This window comes from Stenella coeruleoalba (assembly GCF_951394435.1).
Source record: "Stenella coeruleoalba genome assembly, chromosome: 4".
NCBI classification, from domain to species: Eukaryota; Metazoa; Chordata; class Mammalia; order Artiodactyla; family Delphinidae; genus Stenella; species Stenella coeruleoalba.
This window is the reverse complement of record NC_137149.1, coordinates 87,124,157-87,145,071: the sequence shown is the minus strand read 5'-3', so window position 1 is coordinate 87,145,071 and position 20,915 is coordinate 87,124,157. Positions and strand designations below refer to the sequence as shown.

General features: G+C 44.5%; 1 long non-coding RNA gene across 12 annotated transcripts in view; it reads right to left on the bottom strand.

The window, feature by feature from the left end:
• The window catches only part of LOC307185334, a 3,778,167-nt gene that overhangs the window by 3,165,175 nt on the left and 592,077 nt on the right, over positions 1 to 20,915 (bottom strand). Inside the window, exon 1 of one of the 12 annotated variants that reach the window (XR_013827999.1) lies at positions 18,828 to 18,886. The exons of the other annotated variants lie outside the window; for them this stretch is intronic. This is a non-coding gene — a long non-coding RNA (uncharacterized lncRNA). Of the gene's footprint in view, positions 1 to 18,827; positions 18,887 to 20,915 lie in introns of those variants that run through there. 12 annotated transcript variants of the gene reach the window in all.

Genomic DNA, 20,915 nt, shown 5'->3' with positions numbered 1-20,915 from the left:
GCATGGTACCCATTCCACGGGTTTCAACTACCCAGGTTTAAGGTATTCTTCCTTCAGCTAAAACATGCATGTGGAACCTAGAGTATGATCAACCATGTGATCGGGAGACGTGTTCAAATATGTCTCAGTTTTCGTACCCTGGTACTCGGGTGCAACATTCCAGACGCTTTACTAACACTCTCCCGACTTGGAGAGTCAGTCCCTTTAACCTCCTGTTTGGCCCAGTTTGCAATTTCTGCGGAAGATGAACAGGAATAGCGAGAACCAATGAGAGACTAGCTGGAGGTGTCTGAACGGGCAAATTTAACTCTCATTTCCCACCAGGAAGAGGAATTAACCAAAGGCTCAGCGTTCCGTGCCGGAACCAGATTAGGGCCTGAAGACATCCTGCGGTGTTTCGCCCAGGTCACAAGAAAGCGAGTTGAAGAAAGGAGCTCAGGGGCACTGTAATTCACAAACCTGCAGAGTTATAAATGACAGCTATCGTCCAAAAATAGACTGAAGTAAGGCTGCCAAGAGTACTTGAAACGGGGCAGAATTGCAGGAAACCAATTTCAGGAGGTAGACTGGAATTGCATTGTAAGCATAGGAAAAGAGGCAGAACGTCCACAATGATGCACTTGGCCAAAAAGGGCGTATGCGTTTTTTCCTGAATATATTCAGGAAAAAACGCATACACACCTTTTGGCCAACCAAGCAAGCTTGCAAAGGAAATCTGCACTACAATGAAGTCTCACTTCTCCCCGGTCAAAAGGGCCATCTGAAAAAAGTGTAAAATCCAGAAAGGCAGGACAGGCCATGGAGAACTGGGAGCCTTGTTATGCTGATGGGCGGGATGTAAATTGCCAACAGACACTCGGGAGAAGTGTATGGTGTTTCCTGAAACATCTAAAAAACAAAGCAACAGAGCCTAGGGCACTTCCACTTATGGTCCTATAGCTTAGGGAAATTAAAATCAAAAAGACACAGCCACCCCAAAGTTTGGGACGCCTCTGTTTACAAGAACCTCGTTTACCGTACAAGTTCAATATCACAGAAAGTGAAAAATGGATAAAGAACTTGTGGTACTTACGTACAATGCAGTATCACTCAGCAATGAAATCTATGTCATCAGGCCCGTAGCAGCATAATGAGTGGATTCAGGTACGATGATTCTAACTGAAATAAGTCACACAGAAAAAGAAACATCATAAGATATCAGTAATACACGGAATGTAAACTTGGCTACACAGGAACTGAATTCCAAAACAGAACAGGGTCTCAAATTTAGAAAAGCAACTTATGCTTGCTTAAGGGGAAAGGTGAGTTGGGGTGCTGCATAAAACCAGAGATTGAAATGAGCACAGATAAAGTTCCTTAAGCCAAATATGGAATAGACAAGAGCTACTCCTTGCTCAACGAAATGGACTCAACACCGCATATTAAACGCCTAAGAATGTACCTGACTAGTAAGTATCTTAAAACCTATAGATTGCTATGTCTCTGAAAGAGAATCAAGCATGTGTACAGGGGCATAAACGCAGCAGTGATAGGATTGGAGAGGTTCGGTGAGCAAATGAAGACCCTTTGAAGTCATATTGCATGGTACCCATTCCACGGGTTTCAACTACCCAGGTTTTAGGTATTCTTCCTTCAGTTAAAACATGCATGTGGAACCTAGAGTATGATCAACCATGTGATCGGGAGACATGTTCAAATATGTCTCAGTTTTCGTACCCTGGTACTCGGGTGCAACATTCCAGACGCTTTACTAACACTCTCCCGACTTGGAGAGTCAGTCCCTTTAACCTCCTGTTTGGCCCAGTTTGCAATTTCTGCGGAAGATGAACAGGAATAGCGAGAACCAATGAGAGGCTAGCTGGAGGTGTCTGGACGGGCAAATTTAACTCTCATTTCCCACCAGGAAGAGGAATTAACCAAAGGATCAGCATGCCGGGCCGGAACAAGATTAGGGCCTGAAGCCATCCTGCGGTGTTGCGGCCAGGTCACAAGAAAGCGAGTTGAAGAAAGGAGCTCAGGGGCACTGTAATTCACAAACCTGCAGAGTTATAAATGACAGCTATCGTCCAAAAATAGACTGAAGTAAGGCTGCCAAGAGGACTTGAAAGCGGGGCAGAATTGCAGGAAACCGATTTCAGGAGGTAGACTGGAATTGCATTGAAAGCATAGGAAAAGAGGCAGAACGTCCACAATGATGCACTTGGCCAAAAAGGGCGTATGCGTTTTTTCCTGAATATATTCAGGAAAAAACGCATACGCCCTTTTTGGCCAACCAAGCAAGCTTGCAAAGGAAATCTGCACTACAATGAAGTCTCACTTCCCCCCGGTCAAAAGGGCCATCTGAAAAAAGTGTAAAATCCAGAAAGGCAGGACAGGCCATGGAGAACTGGGAGCCTTGTTATGCTGATGGGCGGGATGTAAATTGCCAACAGACACTCGGGAGAAGTGTATGGTGTTTCCTGAAACATCTAAAAAACAAAGCAACAGAGCCTAGGGCACTTCCACTTATGGTCCTATAGCTTAGGGAAATTAAAATCAAAAAGACACAACCACCCCAAAGTTTGGGACGCCTCTGTTTACAAGAACCTCGTTTATCGTACAAGTTCAATATCACAGAAAGTGAAAAATGGATAAAGAACTTGTGGTACTTACGTACAATGCAGTATCACTCAGCAATGAAATCTATGTCATCAGGCCCGTAGCAGCATAATGAGTGGATTCAGGTACGATGATTCTAACTGAAATAAGTCACACAGAAAAAGAAACATCATAAGATATCAGTAATACACGGAATGTAAACTTGGCTACACAGGAACTGAATTACAGAACAGAACAGGGTCTCAAATTTAGAAAACCAACTTATGCTTGCTTATGGGGAAAGGTGAGTTTGGGTGCTGCATAAAACCAGAGATTGAAATGAGCACAGATAAAGTTCCTTAAGCCAAATATGGAATAGACAAGAGCTACTCCTTGCTCAACGAAATGGACTCCACACCCCATATTAAACGCCTAAGAATGTACCTGAATAGTAAGTACCTTAAAACCTATAGATTGCTATGTCTCTGAAAAAGAATCAAGCATGTGTACAGGGGCATAAACGCAGCAGTGATAGGATTGGAGAGGTTCGGTGAGCAAATGAAGACCCTTTGAAGTCATATTGCATGGTAACCATTCCACGGGTTTCAACTACCCATGTTTTAGGTATTCTTCCTTCAGCTAAAACATGCATGTGGAACCCAGAGTATAATCAACCATGTGATCGGGAGACGTGTTCAAATATGTCTCAGTTTTCCTCCCCTGGTACTCGGGTGCAACATTCCAGACGCTTTACTAACACTCTCCCGACTTGGAGAGTCAGTCCCTTTAACCTCCTGTTTGGCCCAGTTTGCAATTTCTGCGGAAGATGAACAGGAATAGCGAGAACCAATGAGAGGCTAGCTGGAGGTGTCTGGACGGGCAAATTTAACTCTCATTTCCCACCAGGAAGAGGATTTAACCAAAGGCTCAGCGTGCCGTGCCGGAACCAGATTAGTGCCTGAAGCCATCCTGCGGTGTTGCGGCCAGCTCAAAAGAAAGCGAGTTGAAGATAGGAGCTCAGGGGCACTGTAATTCACAAACCTGCAGAGTTATAAATGACAGCTATCGTCCATAAATAGACTGAAGTAAGGCTGCCAAGAGGACTTGAAAGCGGGGCAGAATTGCAGGAAACCGATTTCAGGAGGTAGACTGGAATTGCATTGAAAGCATAGGAAAAGAGGCAGAACGTCCACAATGATGCACTTGGCCAAAAAGGGCGTATGCGTTTTTTCCTGAATATATTCAGGAAAAAACGCATACGACCTTTTTGGCCAACCAAGCAAGCTTGCAAAGGAAATCTGCACTACAATGAAGTCTCACTTCCCCCCGGTCAAAAGGGCCATCTGAAAAAAGTGTAAAATCCAGAAAGGCAGGACAGGCCATGGAGAACTGGGAGCCTTGTTATGCTGATGGGCGGGATGTAAATTGCCAACAGACACTTGGGAGAAGAGTATGGTGTTTCCTGAAACATTTAAAAAACAAAGCAACAGAGCCTAGGGCACTGCCACTTATGGTCCTATAGCTTAGGGAAATTAAAAGCAAAAAGACACAGCCACCCCAAAGTTTGGGACACCTCTGTTTACAAGAACCTCGTTTACAGTACAAGTTCAACATCGCAGAAAGTGAAAAATGGATAAACAAGTTGTGGTATTTACTTACAAAGCAATATCACTCAGCAATGAAATCTATGTCATCAGGCCCTTAGCAGCACAATGAGTGGATTCAGGTATGATGATTCTAACTGAAATAAGTCACACAGAAAAAGAAACATCATAAGATATCAGTAATACACGGAATGTAAACTTGGCTACACAGGAACTGAATTACAGAACAGAACAGGTTCTCAAATTTAGAAAACCAACTTATGCTTGCTTAAGGGGAAAGGTGAGTTGGGGTGCTGCATAAAACCAGAGATTGAAATGAGCACAGATAAAGTTCCTTAAGCCAAATATGGAATAGACAAGAGCTACTCCTTGCTCAACGAAATGGACTCAACACCGCATATTAAACGCCTAAGAATGTACCTGACTAGTAAGTATCTTAAAACCTATGGATTGCTATGTCTCCAAAAGAGAATCAAGCATGTGTACAGGGGCATAAACGCAGCAGTGATAGGATTGGAGAGGTTCGGTGAGCAAATGAAGACCCTTTGAAGTCTTATTGCATGGTACCCATTCCACGGGTTTCAACTACCCAGGTTTTAGGTATTCTTCCTTCAGCTAAAACATGCATGTGGAACCCAGAGTATGATCAACCATGTGATCGGGAGACGTGTTCAAATATGTCTCAGTTTTCCACCCCTGGTACTCGGGTGCAACATTCCAGACGCTTTACTAACACTCTCCCGCCTTGGAGAGTCAGCGCCTTTAACCTCCTGTTTGGCACAGTTTGCAATTTCTGCGGAAGATGAACAGGAATAGCGAGAACCAATGAGAGGCTAGCTGGAGGTGTCTGGACGGGCAAATTTAACTCTCATTTCCCACCAGGAAGAGGAAATAACCAAAGGCTCAGCGTGCCGTGCCAGAACCAGATTAGGGCCTGAAGCCATCCTGCGGTGTTGCGGCCAGGTCACAAGAAAGCGAGTTGAAGAAAGGAGCTCAGGGGCACTGTAATTCACAAACCTGCAGAGTTATAAATGACAGCTATCGTCCAAAAATAGACTGAAGTAAGGCTGCCAAGAGGACTTGAAAGCGGGGCAGAATTGCAGGAAACCGATTTCAGGAGGTAGACTGGAATTGCATTGAAAGCATAGGAAAAGAGGCAGAACGTCCACAATGATGCACTTGGCCAAAAAGGGCGTATGCGTTTTTTCCTGAATATATTCAGGAAAAAACGCATACGCCCTTTTTGGCCAACCAAGCAAGCTTGCAAAGGAAATCTGCACTACAATGAAGTCTCACTTCCCCCCCGGTCAAAAGGGCCATCAGAAAAAAGTGTAAAATCCAGAAAGGCAGGACAGGCCATGGAGAACTGGGAGCCTTGTTATGCTGATGGGCGGGATGTAAATTGCCAACAGACACTCGGGAGAAGTGTATGGTGTTTCCTGAAACATCTAAAAAACAAAGCAACAGAGCCTAGGGCACTGCCACTTATGGTCCTATAGCTTAGGGTAATTAAAATCAAAAAGACACAGCCACCCCAAAGTTTGGGACGCCTCTGTTTACAAGAACCTCGTTTACAGTACAAGTTCAACATCGCAGAAAGTGAAAAATGGATAAAGAAGTTGTGGAATTTACTTACAAAGCAATATCACTCAGCAATGAAATCTGTGTCATCAGGCCCTTAGCAGCACAATGAGTGGATTCAGGTATGATGATTCTAACTGAAATAAGTCACACAGAAAAAGAAACATCATAAGATATCAGTAATACACGGAATGTAAACTTGGCTACACAGGAACTGAATTACAGAACAGAACAGGGTCTCAAATTTAGAAAACCAACTTATGCTTGCTTAAGGGGAAAGGAGAGTTGGGGTGCTGCATAAAACCAGAGATTGAAATGAGCACAGATAAAGTTCCTTAAGCCAAATATGGAATAGACAAGAGCTACTCCTTGCTCAACGAAATGGACTCAACACCCCATATTAAACGCCTAAGAATGTACCTGACTAGTAAGTATCTTAAAACCTATGGATTGCTATGTCTCCGAAAGAGAATCAAGCATGTGTACAGCGGCATAAACGCAGCAGTGATAGGATTGGAGAGGTTCGTGAGCAAATGAAGACCCTTTGAAGTCATATTGCATGGTACCCATTCCACCGGTTTCAACTACCCAGGTTTAAGGTATTCTTCCTTCAGCTAAAACATGCATGTGGAACCCAGAGTATGATCAACCATGTGAATGGGAGACGTGTTCAAATATGTCTCAGTTTTCCCCCCCTGGTACTCAGGTGCAACATTCCAGACGCTTTACTAACACTCTCCCGACCTGGAGAGTCAGTCCCTTTAACCTCCTGTTTGGCCCAGTTTGCAATTTCTGCGGAAGATGAACAGGAATAGCGAGAACCAATGAGAGGCTAGCTGGAGGTGTCTGGACGGGCAAATTTAACTCTCATCTCCCACCAGGAAGAGGAATTAACCAAAGGATCAGCATGCCATACCGGAACCAGATTAGAGCCTGAAGCCATCCTGCGGTGTTGCGGCCAGCTCAAAAGAAAGCGAGTTGAAGAAAGGAGCTCAGGGGCACTGTAATTCACAAACCTGCAGAGTTATAAATGACAGCTATCGTCCAAAAATAGACTGAAGTAAGGCTGCCAAGAGGACTTGAAAGCGGGGCAGAATTGCAGGAAACCGATTTCAGGAGGTAGACTGGAATTGCATTGAAAGCATAGGAAAAGAGGCAGAACGTCCACAATGATGCACTTGGCCAAAAAGGGCGTATGCGTTTTTTCCTGAATATATTCAGGAAAAAACGCATACGCCCTTTTTGGCCAACCAAGCAAGCTTGCAAAGGAAATCTGCACTACAATGAAGTCTCACTTCCCCCCGGTCAAAAGTGCCATCTGAAAAAAGTGTAAAATCCAAAAGGCAGGACAGGCCATGGAGAACTGGGAGCCTTGTTATGCTGATGGGCGGGATGTAAATTGCCAACAACCACTCGGGAGAAGTGTATGGTGTTTCCTGAAACATCTAAAAAACAAAGCAACAGAACCTAGGGCACTTCCACTTATGGTCCTATAGCTTAGGGAAATTAAAATCAAAAAGACACAGCCACCCCAAAGTTTGGAACGGCTCTGTTTACAAGAACCTCGTTTACAGTACAAGTTCAACATTGCAGAAAGTGAAAAATGGATAAAGAAGTTGTGGTATTTACTTACAAAGCAATATCACTCAGCAATGAAATCTGTGTCATCAGGCCCTTAGCAGCACAAGTGGATTCAGGTATGATGATTCTAACTGAAATAAGTCACACAGAAAAAGAAACATCATAAGATATCACTAATACACGGAATGTAAACTTGGCTACACAGGAACTGAATTACAGAACAGAACAGGGTCTCAAATTTAGAAAACCAACTTATGCTTGCTTAAGGGGAAAGGTGAGTTGGGGTGCTGCATAAAACCAGAGATTGAAATGAGCACAGATAAAGTTCCTTAAGCCAAATATGGAATAGACAAGAGCTACCCCTTGCTCAACGAAATGGATTCAACAATGAGGTATCACCTCACACCTGGTAGAATAGGCATCATTGAAAATCTACAAACAAAAAATGCTGGAAAGGGTGTGGAGAAAAGGAACCCTCTCCCACTATTGTTGGGAATATAAATTGATACAGTCATTATGCAGAACAATATGGAATTTCTTAAGAAACTAACAATAGAATTACCATATGATACAGCAATCCCAGTACTGGACATATACCCAGACAAAACCATAAATCAAAAAGAGTCATTCACCGCAATGTTCATTGCATCACTATTTACAATATCGAGGTAATGGAAGCAACCTAAATGCCCACAGACAGACGAATGCATAAAGCTGTGGTACATATATAAAATGGAATATTACTAAGCCATGAAAAGGAATGAAATTGGGTCATTTGTAGAGACGTCGATGGATCTAGAGTCTGTCATACAGAGTGAAGTAAGTCAGAAAGAGAAAAACAAATCTTGTATATTCATGCATATATGTGGAACCTAGAAAAACTGTACAGATTAACCATTTTGCAAGGCATAAATAGAGCAACAGATGTAGACAACAAACGTATGGACAACAAGGGGGGAAAGCTGTTGGGGGGTGGTTGTGGGAGGAGTTGAGAGACTGGGATTGGCATGTATACATTTATATGTATAAAATAGATAACCAATAAGAACCTGATGTATAAAAATATAAAATAAAATTCAAAATTAAAAAGAAATAAAATTTAAAAAATAAAACAGAAAAAACAATTATTCCCTGCACATACATGTATTTATATGAATAAATTATTTCCATGCTTATATCTGTAAATACAAAAAAGAGGAATAAAATCTACCTTGAACCAAAAACGAAAAAGAGAAAAAAAACACAGAACCCACCAATTACACAGAGGAAAACCGTATCAGGGCACTTGCTCCAGTTGTAAACAATTCTGAAGTTGGTCAGTGGTGGGGAATCGTCTCCCATTCAGCCAGCAGCCCCCACGCAACAAGCGTCCTCATTGCAAAGCTGGGGCACCGTGCCGAGGCATCTGTGAGTAAACGTGAGCTGAGCCCCAGGCCAGTTGCTGCTGAACTATTCCCACCCATCCCAGGTAAAACACCTGAATATATACAAGGACTTGAAAGCCTAGAGGAAGGGCCATAGAGCCACACGAGTGACAGCATGCCGGCCGACTTGGTGCCTGCAGGCCAGCCAGGATGGTCCTGGCCCTGGGTGCTCTTCTGGAAGATTTCCATTTCCCTGCCTGAGATACCCGTCCTGTCCCTGCCCCCACTGCTTTTTTCCTTCCTCACCTCTGCCCAGGGAGAAATTCCAGCAGCAGGTATGGGTGACACACCCTCTTCTTTAGCAGGTGGCAGCCTGGCAACTGCTGCAGAAAGTCCAGCAGAGCCCCACTCACACTGGGCCACCCACAAAGCCGTGGCCTCTCACTCCCTCCCACCAGCCCAGCCCCGAGACTGCTGACAGGGCAGAGAAAATGGCGTCAGGCATGGCTGCAGGGGCTCTTGCTGCCTGGAGTGGTATTTATATTGATCTCAACCCAGGCACACCTGGGGAGGGCTGGCCGGCACGGTAAGGCTGCCCAGGTCAGCCAATCATCACCCCTCAGGGGCTCACAGTTGCAGAAAATGGAACTTGCTGAACCGGCCAGGTCCAAGGAACAGGTGTGGGCTCCTGAGAGTCAGGATAGACAAGGGGCTGCAGCTTTGGCTTGTTTTCTAATCATTTTATCTGGCCCATGAGTGGGAGACAACTTCAAGAAAACCCTCTCCTAATGAGAGGAACCCAGGAGTCAGGGAGAGGAGGGGTGGGTGGTGGTTGGAGACAGAGGCCTGGTGCCCCGGGTGCAGTGGAAGTCTCTGGAAGACCAGGTGGGGGGAGGCCTCACGGAGTGATGCCCAGGGTCACAGACCTGTCGCAGCTGCTGTTTGTTAGTTCAAGTCCTGCTCTGAGGTGCTCTGTGTCAGCTCTGAGCGACAGGTGAGCTGGGGGTGCTCTGCAATGAGGGCTATGTGCACGGTTCCTGTGTGCCCAGCCCTGCCACGGTACCTGCAAGGGTAGCTCTGTATCCTGGGAGGGGCCTGACCACGAGAGCCCCGTGGGCTGGGGTGGGGGTGGGGTACCTGCCCAGGTGAGCTCCATATTCTGGGATTGGTCTGACCACGAGAGCCCCATGGGCTGCTGGGGACCTGGTAAAGGATGTCAGGACAGTCAGTGAAGCCACCGAGGATATACCTCCAGTTGCTCCTAATTCCTACACCCTGCTGGTCATTCTACCAACCACCAGGACATGGTATTCTGTATTAGTCTTCAATGATGCCTTCTTTTGTATTCCATTAGTCCCAGAGTCACAAGAAATTTTGGCTTGTGAGTGGCAGGACTCAACATACAACTAAAACAATACTTCCGGGCCGTCTGGCCCCAAGGGTGCAAAAATTCCCACACCATCTTTGGGGAAAGCTTAGCTAAAGACCTAAAAGTTCTACCTCTGGAAAAGGAAACCCTCCTTCAATATGCAGACGACATTCTGATCACCAGCCCTACTAAGGAGGCCTCTGAACTACCAAGCCAATAAAGGATAGAAGTTGTCCAAGAAAAAGCTCAAATATCACAGACTGCGGTGACCTGCCTGGGCTTCATTCTCACAGAAGGTCAGAGAAGCCCATCCCAGGAAAGGGAAGAAACCATTTTCAGCCTTACCCCTTTCTAAAACTAGAAGACAGCTTAGGGGTTCCTGGGGAGGCCAGGGTTTGCTGCTTCTGGATCCCTAACTACAGTCTACTAGCTGGGCCTCTATATGAAACACTGAAAGGAAAAGATGATGATCCTTTTGAATAGAATCCAGAAGTGGCCTTTCAAGAATGGAAAGAGCAGTCAATTCAGACCCTTGCCCTGGAACTCCCTAATTTAGCTAAACCCTTTGACCTTTACATTCCCGGTGAAAGGTGAATCGCCATTGGAGAATTAGTGCAAAAACTGGGACCACTTGAAATGGAACAATGCAAGAATGCCATCCAGGTAGGATAAACTACGGTCACTAAGGGGCTTGGCCCACTGCCACATCTGGCCAAGATACTGGCGGTATCTAAAAACCTGGAAATCAGCAGCCCAAAAGGCCACCTCCCTCCTAAGGGAAAAGGACCCCACGTGGTGATCCTAACCACCAACCATGCCCTGAAGTTGCAGGGTTCGCTCCGTGGGCACACCGACCTCGAGTGAGGAGGCCCTCCAACTCCAACATCCAGAGAGATAACCGGGGGCAACAGGGCACCATGACGACTCGTGTGAACATCACTTGACCTGGAGTTTCTCTCATAAAACAACAAGAGTGTGTCCCAAAAGAGTAGACTACTGCTTGCAGGACTTACTGCACCCAGAGGGGAGCTAATAATCTTGGCGGGGGAACAGTATACCACACTGTCACCATAGAAAAGCCTACAGACACCGTGATGATGGTGGCCAATAAGACCGGCTGGACTCCTGTTTACTTCAAAAGGCTGTTGACTCAGTAGCCATCATGGTCCTTGATCACCACTGACCCTGGACTGTCTGGGAGTTGAGCGGGCAGGGCTCTGACACCTGGTGCTGTTTGTACGTTAATTCAGGGGCCTAATTGAAGAAAGCGCAGACTACTGGTCAGAGCATCTAGGCTGGCAGAGACGGTCAGCCTAAGGTGGCCGAACAAATGTGGGGCGGGGTGAAACCGGCCCCCACAGCGTCTCTGCACATCTCTTTCCTGGACCCTTAAAGGTCATTAGAATCTATAACACTTCCAATGCTGGTGCTCAGGTGGACGAGCAGGGAGGCAGGGGTCCTGGGGACAATCAACGTCACCGGGAGGCTGCTGGGGAGAAGCTCTGACCCTCGCCCCAGGGTATGAGGGCTCCCAACTCAGCACTCAGCAGTTACAGAAGAAGGGTCTGCACCCTCAGCACTCCAAGAATGAGGAACGGGACAAAAGGCAGAGGAGGGGTTTGTCCCCAGCAAAGCCCATTAAAAATCCCTGGGAGATAAAAATAGAATCTGGGCAATAAAGTCAAGTCTAACCTTTTTTATCCTTTGTGCTTTGTCTAATTTCACGTGCTCCTAGGGTCCCGCATGCAGAGGTTCCACACCCGGCACTTCAGACCAGATTTCCTAGTGCAGAATGGCTGGGTCGACACCTCAGCTCCTGGGGCCCAGTGCAGACTCCACAATATAGAGCCTGAGCTACAGCCAACCCGGCCCTCGAGAGCTCCGCCGCCTCCCTCCCTCCCACTGACTCTGACAGGATCTCTACACAGCAGCCCAGCCCACAGCCCACGGGGTAGTGCATGCTCTCACCTCTCCATTCTCTGATCAAAATATAAAGTTTCCTTTGCTTGTGAACCAAACTCAGTCTCGATCTGTTGGCCCCAATGACACTGGGCAGGGGGACACTTGTTGGGGTCCACTCTGGAGGATCAGTAACAGAAATTGAGACTATTGTAACCTCAATGAACAGATGTGTGAGCCAAACTGTAGTTAACATAGAACAGTGTATAAGGCTCGGGTAAAATAAGATGTTTTTAACACTTCCATTTGATATTTCCATCACTTTTTATAAGCAAGTTCAGTGAAAAGGTTTGTCTTATTTGTCAGGTCAATATTAGAGAAACGAAGTGATTTCTTTCCAAGGATGTACAGCTAATAATCTTGGTTAAACCTTCAATCTTGTTTTAAATGCTTTTCCATTGAAAATGATACCTCTCTTTCAGCTCCCCCATTTCTGAGAAGTATAAAATCTTATAATTTATTATTACCAAAGGGGAAAGGTGGGAGGAGGGATAAATTAACAGTTTGGAATGAACACATACACACTGCTATGTATAAAATAGATCATCAACAAGGAACTACTGTATAGCACAGGGAACTACACTCAACATTTTGCAATAACCTATAAGGGGAAATAATCTGAAAAAGAATAGATATTTTTATTGACATCATCTATCAATGACAGTTAAAGTGTAGCCTAAGGGAAGCTGGTGGTGAGTGCTTCTGACCCTGAAGACTTCAATCATCTAAAGTTTGGACTCTGCCTACTTCCCAAGGCCCTTAATGAACATATGTGTAGCCGTAGCTTAAAAACTTCCCCAGTTTGGGTTTCGGGGAGACACTGATTTTGAAAAAGCCCTGGTGTTCTCCTTACATGAATGGGACTCTTCCTACTGCTAAAACATGTCTGTCACACCCAGAGGATGGTATACCGTCTGATCGGGAAGAGTTTGGAAAAGGCATCTCATCTCCTCATCTCCTGGTGCTCGGGTTCACCCCTCCAGCGTCTTTACTAACAGTCTCCCCACTTGGAGATGTCAGCACTGTCAACATCCTGTTGCGTACAGTTTGGAATTTGTCCAGAGGATGAAGTGGAAGGATGAGGAACAATGAGAGACAAGTCCTAGGTGTTCAGACAGGCACATGTCACTCTAATTTCCAATCAGGAAGACGAATTGACCAAAGGCTAGGGTTGCCCATGGAAACAGTATAGGGCTTGAGGAAATCCCGCTGCTTTGTGGCCAGTTCCCATAAACACGAGTTGAACAATGGAACTCAGGGGCAGTAAAATTCACAAAACTGCAGAGTTGAAAATATCCATCACTGAAAAATGTCTTGAGGAAAGTCAGAGAAAAGGACTTGTAAGCAAGGGAGAATGGCAGGAAAGGGATTTGAGGAGGTAGAAAGGACTCGCCATTAAGCACAAGAAAAGGAGCTGAACATTGCCAACATTGCAGTTGGCCAAAAAGGGTGTATGCGTTCTTTTCTGTATATATTCAAGAAAAGGGCATACACTTTTTTAGCCAACCAAACAGGTGGGCACTGGAAGTCAATACTACAAAAGATATCACTTCGCATCAGTCAGAAGAGCCATCCTCATAAAGCGTAAACAACAGAAATGCAGGACAGGGCAACGAGAAGAGGGAGCCCTGTGAGACTTATAGTGGAAATGTATATTGCCAACGGCCATTCTGGAGAAGTGTATTGTGTTTACTAAAGCATCTAAAAAATGAGCTACAGAGCATAGGGCACTTGCACTCATGGGCGTATATCTTGGGAAAAACAAAAATCGAGGGGACACAGGCACCCCAATGTTTACCCCCTCTCTGTTTAAAAGATCCTCGACTAGGATATAACTTAAATGTCTCTGGAGGGAAAAAATGGATAGAGATGTGGTACTTAGGTAGAGTGGAATATTATTCAGCCTGGAAATCAATGAAATATGGCCAGTTGTAACAACTCCGGAGGAGTTACGTATGATCATTCTAAGTGACAGAATTCAAAAAGAAAAAGACACATATCATAAGATATCACTTAAAGGTGGAATCCAAAATGGCTACACATGAAATAAATTACAAAACAAAAACATAGTCAAATATGTAGAAAACACGCATAAGGCTGCTAAACGGGAAAGGTGGGGAGGGGTGAGGCATCATCCAGGAGGTTGAAATTAGCAAAGATACCATTCCAAATACCAAACTGATAATCAACAAGGCCTACACGGTAGCTAAAAGAACTGCACTCAGCACACTCAAGTCACCGGAAAAGAATATATACGACTGGTAAGAATCTGAAAAAGAATTTATTGATGTCTCTCTGTACGTGAATCAAGTGGATGTACAGCAGCAAGAAACAGAGCTTTGAAAATCAGCTGTAACCAATATAGTAATAAATTGAAAAAAATAAACGACAGAGAGACAGAGAAAACCTCTTACAACTTTTCCTCAGGGACGGTGATGCAACATGGATTGAACACATCTAGACCCACAGCAGGATGAGACATAAGGCTGGAAACTGTTTGCGCTAAGAGAAATGTGAGGTTGGGTGAGGAAATGCACACCCTTTAAAGTAATACTACCTGGTACCCATTCAATGGGTCCCAAATCTGCAGGTTCAAGGGATCTTCCTACAGCTAAAACATGCATGGAAAACCCAGAGGACTGTACACCATGTGATCGGGAGATGTGTCTAAAATGCACCTCATTTATCCTCTCCTGGTGCTCCTGTTCACCATTCCAGCCACGCTACTTAGAATCTCCCCACTTGGAGAATCAGCACATTTAAACTTCTGTTTCACACATTTTGCAAATTGTGAGGAGGATGAACGGGAAGAGGGGGAACCAATGAGAGAAGAGTTGTAGGGGTTTGGACGGGCACATATCACTCTAATTTCCCATTAAGAGTAAGAATTAAAGGAAGGCTCAGCCTGCCTCGCCGGAGCCAAAATAGGGCCTGAAGCAATCCTGCGGGTTTGAGGCCAGCTCACAAAAGAGCAACTTAAAAAATGGAGCTCAGGGTCACTGCAATTCACAAACCTGCAGAGTTATAAATGAAAACTAACGTCCAAAAATATGTTGAGGTAAGGCAAAGAAGAGGATCTGAATGCAAGACAGAATAGCAAGAAACAGATTTCAAGAGATAGATTGGACTCGTCTTTAACGCACATGAAAAGCGGCAGAATTTCGACAATGATGCAGTTGGCCCAAAAGGGCGTATGCGTTTTTTCCTGATTATATCCAGGAAAAAACGCATACGCACTTTATGGGCAACGAAGCAAGCAAGCAATGCAAATGTGCACAACAAAGAAGTCTCACTTCCCACCGGTCAAAAGGGCCATCCTAAAAAATTGTAAAAACCAGAAATGCAGGACAGGCCATGGAGAACAGGGAGCCTTTATACGCTGATGGGCAGTGTGTGAACTGCCGAGAGCCACTCTGGAGAAGTGTATGGTGGTTCCTAAATCATCTAAAAAACAGAGCTACAGAGCATAGGACACTTCCAATCATGGGAGTATATCTAGGGAAGTCTAAAAATCAACAAGACACAAGCACACCACAGTTTATTGCTACTCTGTTTACAAGAACCTCAACTTCAGTACACCTTAAATATCCCAGGAAAGAGAACAATGGATAAAGAAGATGTGGTACTTATGTACAATGGAATATCTCTTCACCATGAAATCAATGTAATAAGGCTAGTAGAAAGACAAAGAGTGGATTTAGGTCCGATAATACTACTTGAAATAAGTCAAACAGAAAAAGAAACATATCATAAGATATCACTTATAGAGGGAGGGTAAATATGGCTGCACAAGAAATGAATTACAGAACAGAACAGTGTCTCACATTTAGAAAACACACTTATGTCAGCTTAAGGGGAAAGGAGAGGTGGGGTGATGCATAAAACCAGAGATCGAAATGAGCACAGATAAAGTTCCTTAAGCCAAATATGGAATAGACAACAGCTACTCCTTGCTCAACGAAATGGACTCAACACCGCATATTAAACGCCTAAGAATGTACCTGACTAGTAAGTATCTTAAAATCTATGGATTGCTATGTCTCCGAAAGAGAATCAAGCATGTGTACAGGGGCATAAATGCAGCAGTGATAGGATTGGAGAGGTTCGGTGAGCAAATGAAGACCCTTTGAAGTCATATTGCATGGTACCCATTCCACGGGTTTCAACCACCCAGGTTTAAGGTATTCTTCCTTCAGCTAAAACATGCATGTGGAACCTAGAGTATGATCAACCATGTGATCGGGAGACGTGTTCAAATATGTTTCAGTTTTCGTACCCTGGTACTCGGGTGCAACATTCCAGACGCTTTACTAACACTCTCCCGACTTGGAGAGTCAGTCCCTTTAACCTCCTGTTTGGCCCAGTTTGCAATTTCTGCGGAAGATGAACATGAATAGCGAGAACCAATGAGAGACTAGCTGGAGGTGTCTGGACGGGCAAATTTAACTCTCATTTCACACCAGGAAGAGGAATTAACCAAAGGCTCAGCGTGCCGTGCCGGAACCAGATTAGGGCCTGAAGCCATCCTGCGGTGTTGCGGCCAGGTCACAAGAAAGCGAGTTGAAGAAAGGAGCTCAGGGGCACTGTAATTCACAAACCTGCAGAGTTATAAATGACAGCTATCGTCCAAAAATATACTGAAGTAAGGCTGCCAAGAGGACTTGAAAGCGGGGCAGAATTGCAGGAAACCGATTTCAGGAGGTAGACTGGAATTGCATTGAAAGCATAGGAAAAGAGGCAGAACGTCCACAATGATGCACTTGGCCAAAAAGGGCTTATGCGTTTTTTCCTGAATATATTCAGGAAAAAACGCATAAGCCCTTTTTGGCCAACCAAGCAAACTTGCAAAGGAAATCTGCACTACAATGAAGTCTCACTTCCCCCCGGTCAAAAGGGCCATCTGAAAAAAGTGTAAAATCCAGAAAGGCAGGACAGGCCATGGAGAACTGGGAGCCTTGTTATGCTGATGGGCGGGATGTAAATTGCCAACAGACACTCGGGAGAAGTGTATGGTGTTTCCTGAAACATGTAAAAAACAAAGCAACAGAGCCTAGGGCACTTCCACTTATGGTCCTATAGCTTAGGGAAATTAAAATAAAAAAGACACAGCCACCCCAAAGTTTGGAACGGCTCTGTTTACAAGAACTTCGTTTACAGTACAAGTTCAACATCGCAGAAAGTGAAAAATGGATAAACAAGTGGTGGTATTTACTTACAAAGCAATATCACTCAGCAATGAAATCTATGTCATCAGGCCCTTAGCAGCACAATGAGTGGATTCAGGTATGATGATTCTAACTGAAATAAGTCACACAGAAAAAGAAACATCATAAGATATCAGTAATACACGGAATGTAAACTTGGCTACACAGGAACTGAATTACAGAACAGAACAGGGTCTCAAATTTAGAAAACCAACTTATGCTTGCTTAAGGGTAAAGGTGAGTTGGGGTGCTGCATAAAACCAGAGATCGAAATGAGCACAGATAAATTTCCTTAAGCCAAATATGGAATAGACAAGAGCTACTCCTTGCTCAACGAAATGGACTCAACACCGCATATTAAACGCCTAAGAATGTACCTGAATAGTAAGTATCTTAAAACCTATGGATTGCTATGTCTCCGAAAGAGAAACAAGCATGTGTACAGGGGCATAAACACAGCAGTGATAGGATTGGAGAGGTTCGGTGAGCAAATGAAGACCCTTTGAAGTCATATTGCATGGTACCCATTCCACGGGTTTCAACTACCAAGGTTTAAGGTATTCTTCCTTCAGCTAAAACATGCATGTGGAACCCAGAGTATGATCAACCATGTGATCGGGAGACGTGTTCAAATATGTCTCAGTTTTCGTACCCTGGTACTCGGGTGCAACATTCCAGACGCTTTACTAACACTCTCCCAACTTGGAGAGTCAGTCCCTTCAACCTCCTGTTTGGCCCAGTTTGCAATTTCTGCAGAAGATGAACAGGAATAGCGAGAACCAATGAGAGACTAGCTGGAGGTGTCTGGACGGGCAAATTTAACTCTCATTTCCCACCAGGAAGAGGAAATAACCAAAGGCTCAGCGTGCCGAGCCGGAAGCAGATTAGGGCCTGAAGCCATCCTGCTGTGTTGCGGCCAGCTCACAAGAAAGCGAGTTGAAGAAAGGAGCTCAGGGGCACTGTAATTCACAAACCTGCAGAGTTATAAATGACAGCTATCGTCCAAAAATAGACTGAAGTAAGGCTGCCAAGAGGACTTGAAAGCGGGGCAGAATTGCAGGAAACCGATTTCAGGAGGTAGACTGGAATTGCATTGAAAGCATAGGAAAAGAGGCAGAACGTCCACAATGATGCACTTGGCCAAAAAGGGCGTATGCGTTTTTTCCTGAATATATTCAGGAAAAAACGCATACGCCCTTTTTGGCCAACCAAGCAAGATTGCAAAGGAAATCTGCACTACAATGAAGTCTCACTTCCCCCCGGTCAAAAGGGCCATCTGAAAAAAGTGTAAAATCCAGAAAGGCAGGACAGGCCATGGAGAACTGGGAGCCTTGTTATGCTGATGGGCGGGATGTAAATTGCCAACAGACACTCGGGAGAAGTGTATGGTGTTTCCTGAAACATCTAAAAAACAAAGCAACAGAGCCTAGGGCACTTCCACTTATGGTCCTATAGCTTAGGGAAATTAAAATCAAAAAGACACAGCCACCCCAAAGTTTGGAACAGCTCTGTTTACAAGAACCTCGTTTACAGTACAAGTTCAACATCGCAGAAAGTGAAAAATGGATAAAGAAGTTGTGGTATTCACTTACAAAGCAATATCACTCAGCAATGAAATCTATGTCATCAGGCCGTTAGCAGCACAATGAGTGGATTCAGGTATGATGATTCTAACTGAAATAAGTCACACAGAAAAAGAAACATCATAAGATATCAGTAATACACGGAATGGAAACTTGGCTACACAGGAACTGAATTACAGAACAGAACAGGGTCTCAAATTTAGAAAACCAACTTATGCTTGCTTAAGGGGAAAGGTGAGTTGGGGTGCTGCATAAAACCAGAGATTGAAATGAGCACAGATAAAGTTCCTTAAGCCAAATATGGAATAGACAAGAGCTACTCCTTGCTCAACGAAATGGACTCAACACCGCATATTAAACGCCTAAGAATGTACCTGACTAGTAAGTATCTTAAAACCTATGGATTGCTATGTCTCCGAAAGAGAATCAAGCATGTGTACAGGGGCATAAACGCAGCAGTGATAGGATTGGAGAGGTTCGGTGAGCAAATGAAGACCCTTTGAAGTCATATTGCATGGTACCCATTACACAGGTCTCAACTACCCAGGTTTAAGGTATTCTTCCTTCAGCTAAAACATGCATGTGGAACCCAGAGTATGATCAACCATGTGAACGGGAGACGTGTTCAAATATGTCTCAGTTTTCCTCCCCTGGTACTCGGGTGCAACATTCCAGACGCTTTACTAACACTCTCCCAACTTGGAGAGTCAGTCCCTTTAACCTCGTGTTTGGCCCAGTTTGCAATTTCGGCGGAAGATGAACAGGAATAGTGAGAACCAATGAGAGGCTAGCTGGAGGTGTCTGGACGGGCAAATTTAACTCTCATTTCCCACCAGGAAGAGGAATTAACCAAAGGCTCAGTGTGCCGTGCCGGAACCAGATTAGGGCCTGAAGACATCCTGCTGTGTTGCGGCCAGCTCACAAGAAAGCGAGTTGAAGAAAGGAGCTCAGGGGCACTGTAATTCACAAACCTGCAGAGTTATAAATGACAGCTATCGTCCAAAAATAGACTGAAGTAAGGCTGCCAAGAGGACTTGAATGCGGGGCAGAATTGCAGGAAACCGATTTCAGGAGGTAGACTGGAATTGTATTGAAAGCATAGGAAAAGAGGCAGAACGTCCACAATGATGCACTTGGCCAAAAAGGGCGTATGCGTTTTTTCCTCAATATATTCAGGAAAAAACGCATACGCCCTTTTTGGCCAACCAAGCAAACTTGCAAAGGAAATCTGCACTACAATGAAGTCTCACTTCTCCCCGGTCAAAAGGGCCATCTGAAAAAAGTGTAAAATCCAGAAAGGCAGGACAGGCCATGGAGAACTGGGAGCCTTGTTATGCTGATGGGCGGGATGTAAATTGCCAACAGACACTCGGGAGAAGTGTATGGTGTTTCCTGAAACATCGAAAAAACAAAGCAACAGAGCCTAGGGCACTTCCACTTATGGTCCTATAGCTTAGGGAAATTAAAATCAAAAAGACACAGCCACCCCAAAGTTTGGGACGCCTCTGTTTACAAGAACCTCGTTTACCGTACAAGTTCAATATCACAGAAAGTGAAAAATGGATAAAGAACTTGTGGTACTTACGTACAATGCAGTATCACTCAGCAATGAAATCTATGTCATCAGGCCCGTAGCAGCATAATGAGTGGATTCAGGTACGATGATTCTAACTGAAATAAGTCACACAGAAATAGAAACATCATAAGATATCACTAATACACGGAATGTAAACTTGGCTACACAGGAACTGCATTCCAAAACAGAACAGGGTCTCAAATTTAGAAAACCAACTTATGCTTGCTTAAGGGGAAAGGTGAGTTGGGGTGCTGCATAAAACTAGAGATTGAAATGAGCACAGATAAAGTTCCTTAAGCCAAATATGGAATAGACAAGAGCTACTCCTTGCTCAACGAAATGGACTCAACACCCCATATTAAACGCCTAAGAATATACCTGACTAGTAAGTATCTTAAAACCTATGGATTGCTATGTCTCCGAAAAAGAATCAAGCATGTGTACAGGGGCATAAACGCAGCAGTGATAGGATTGGAGAGGTTCGGTGAGCAAATGAAGACCCTTTGAAATCATATTG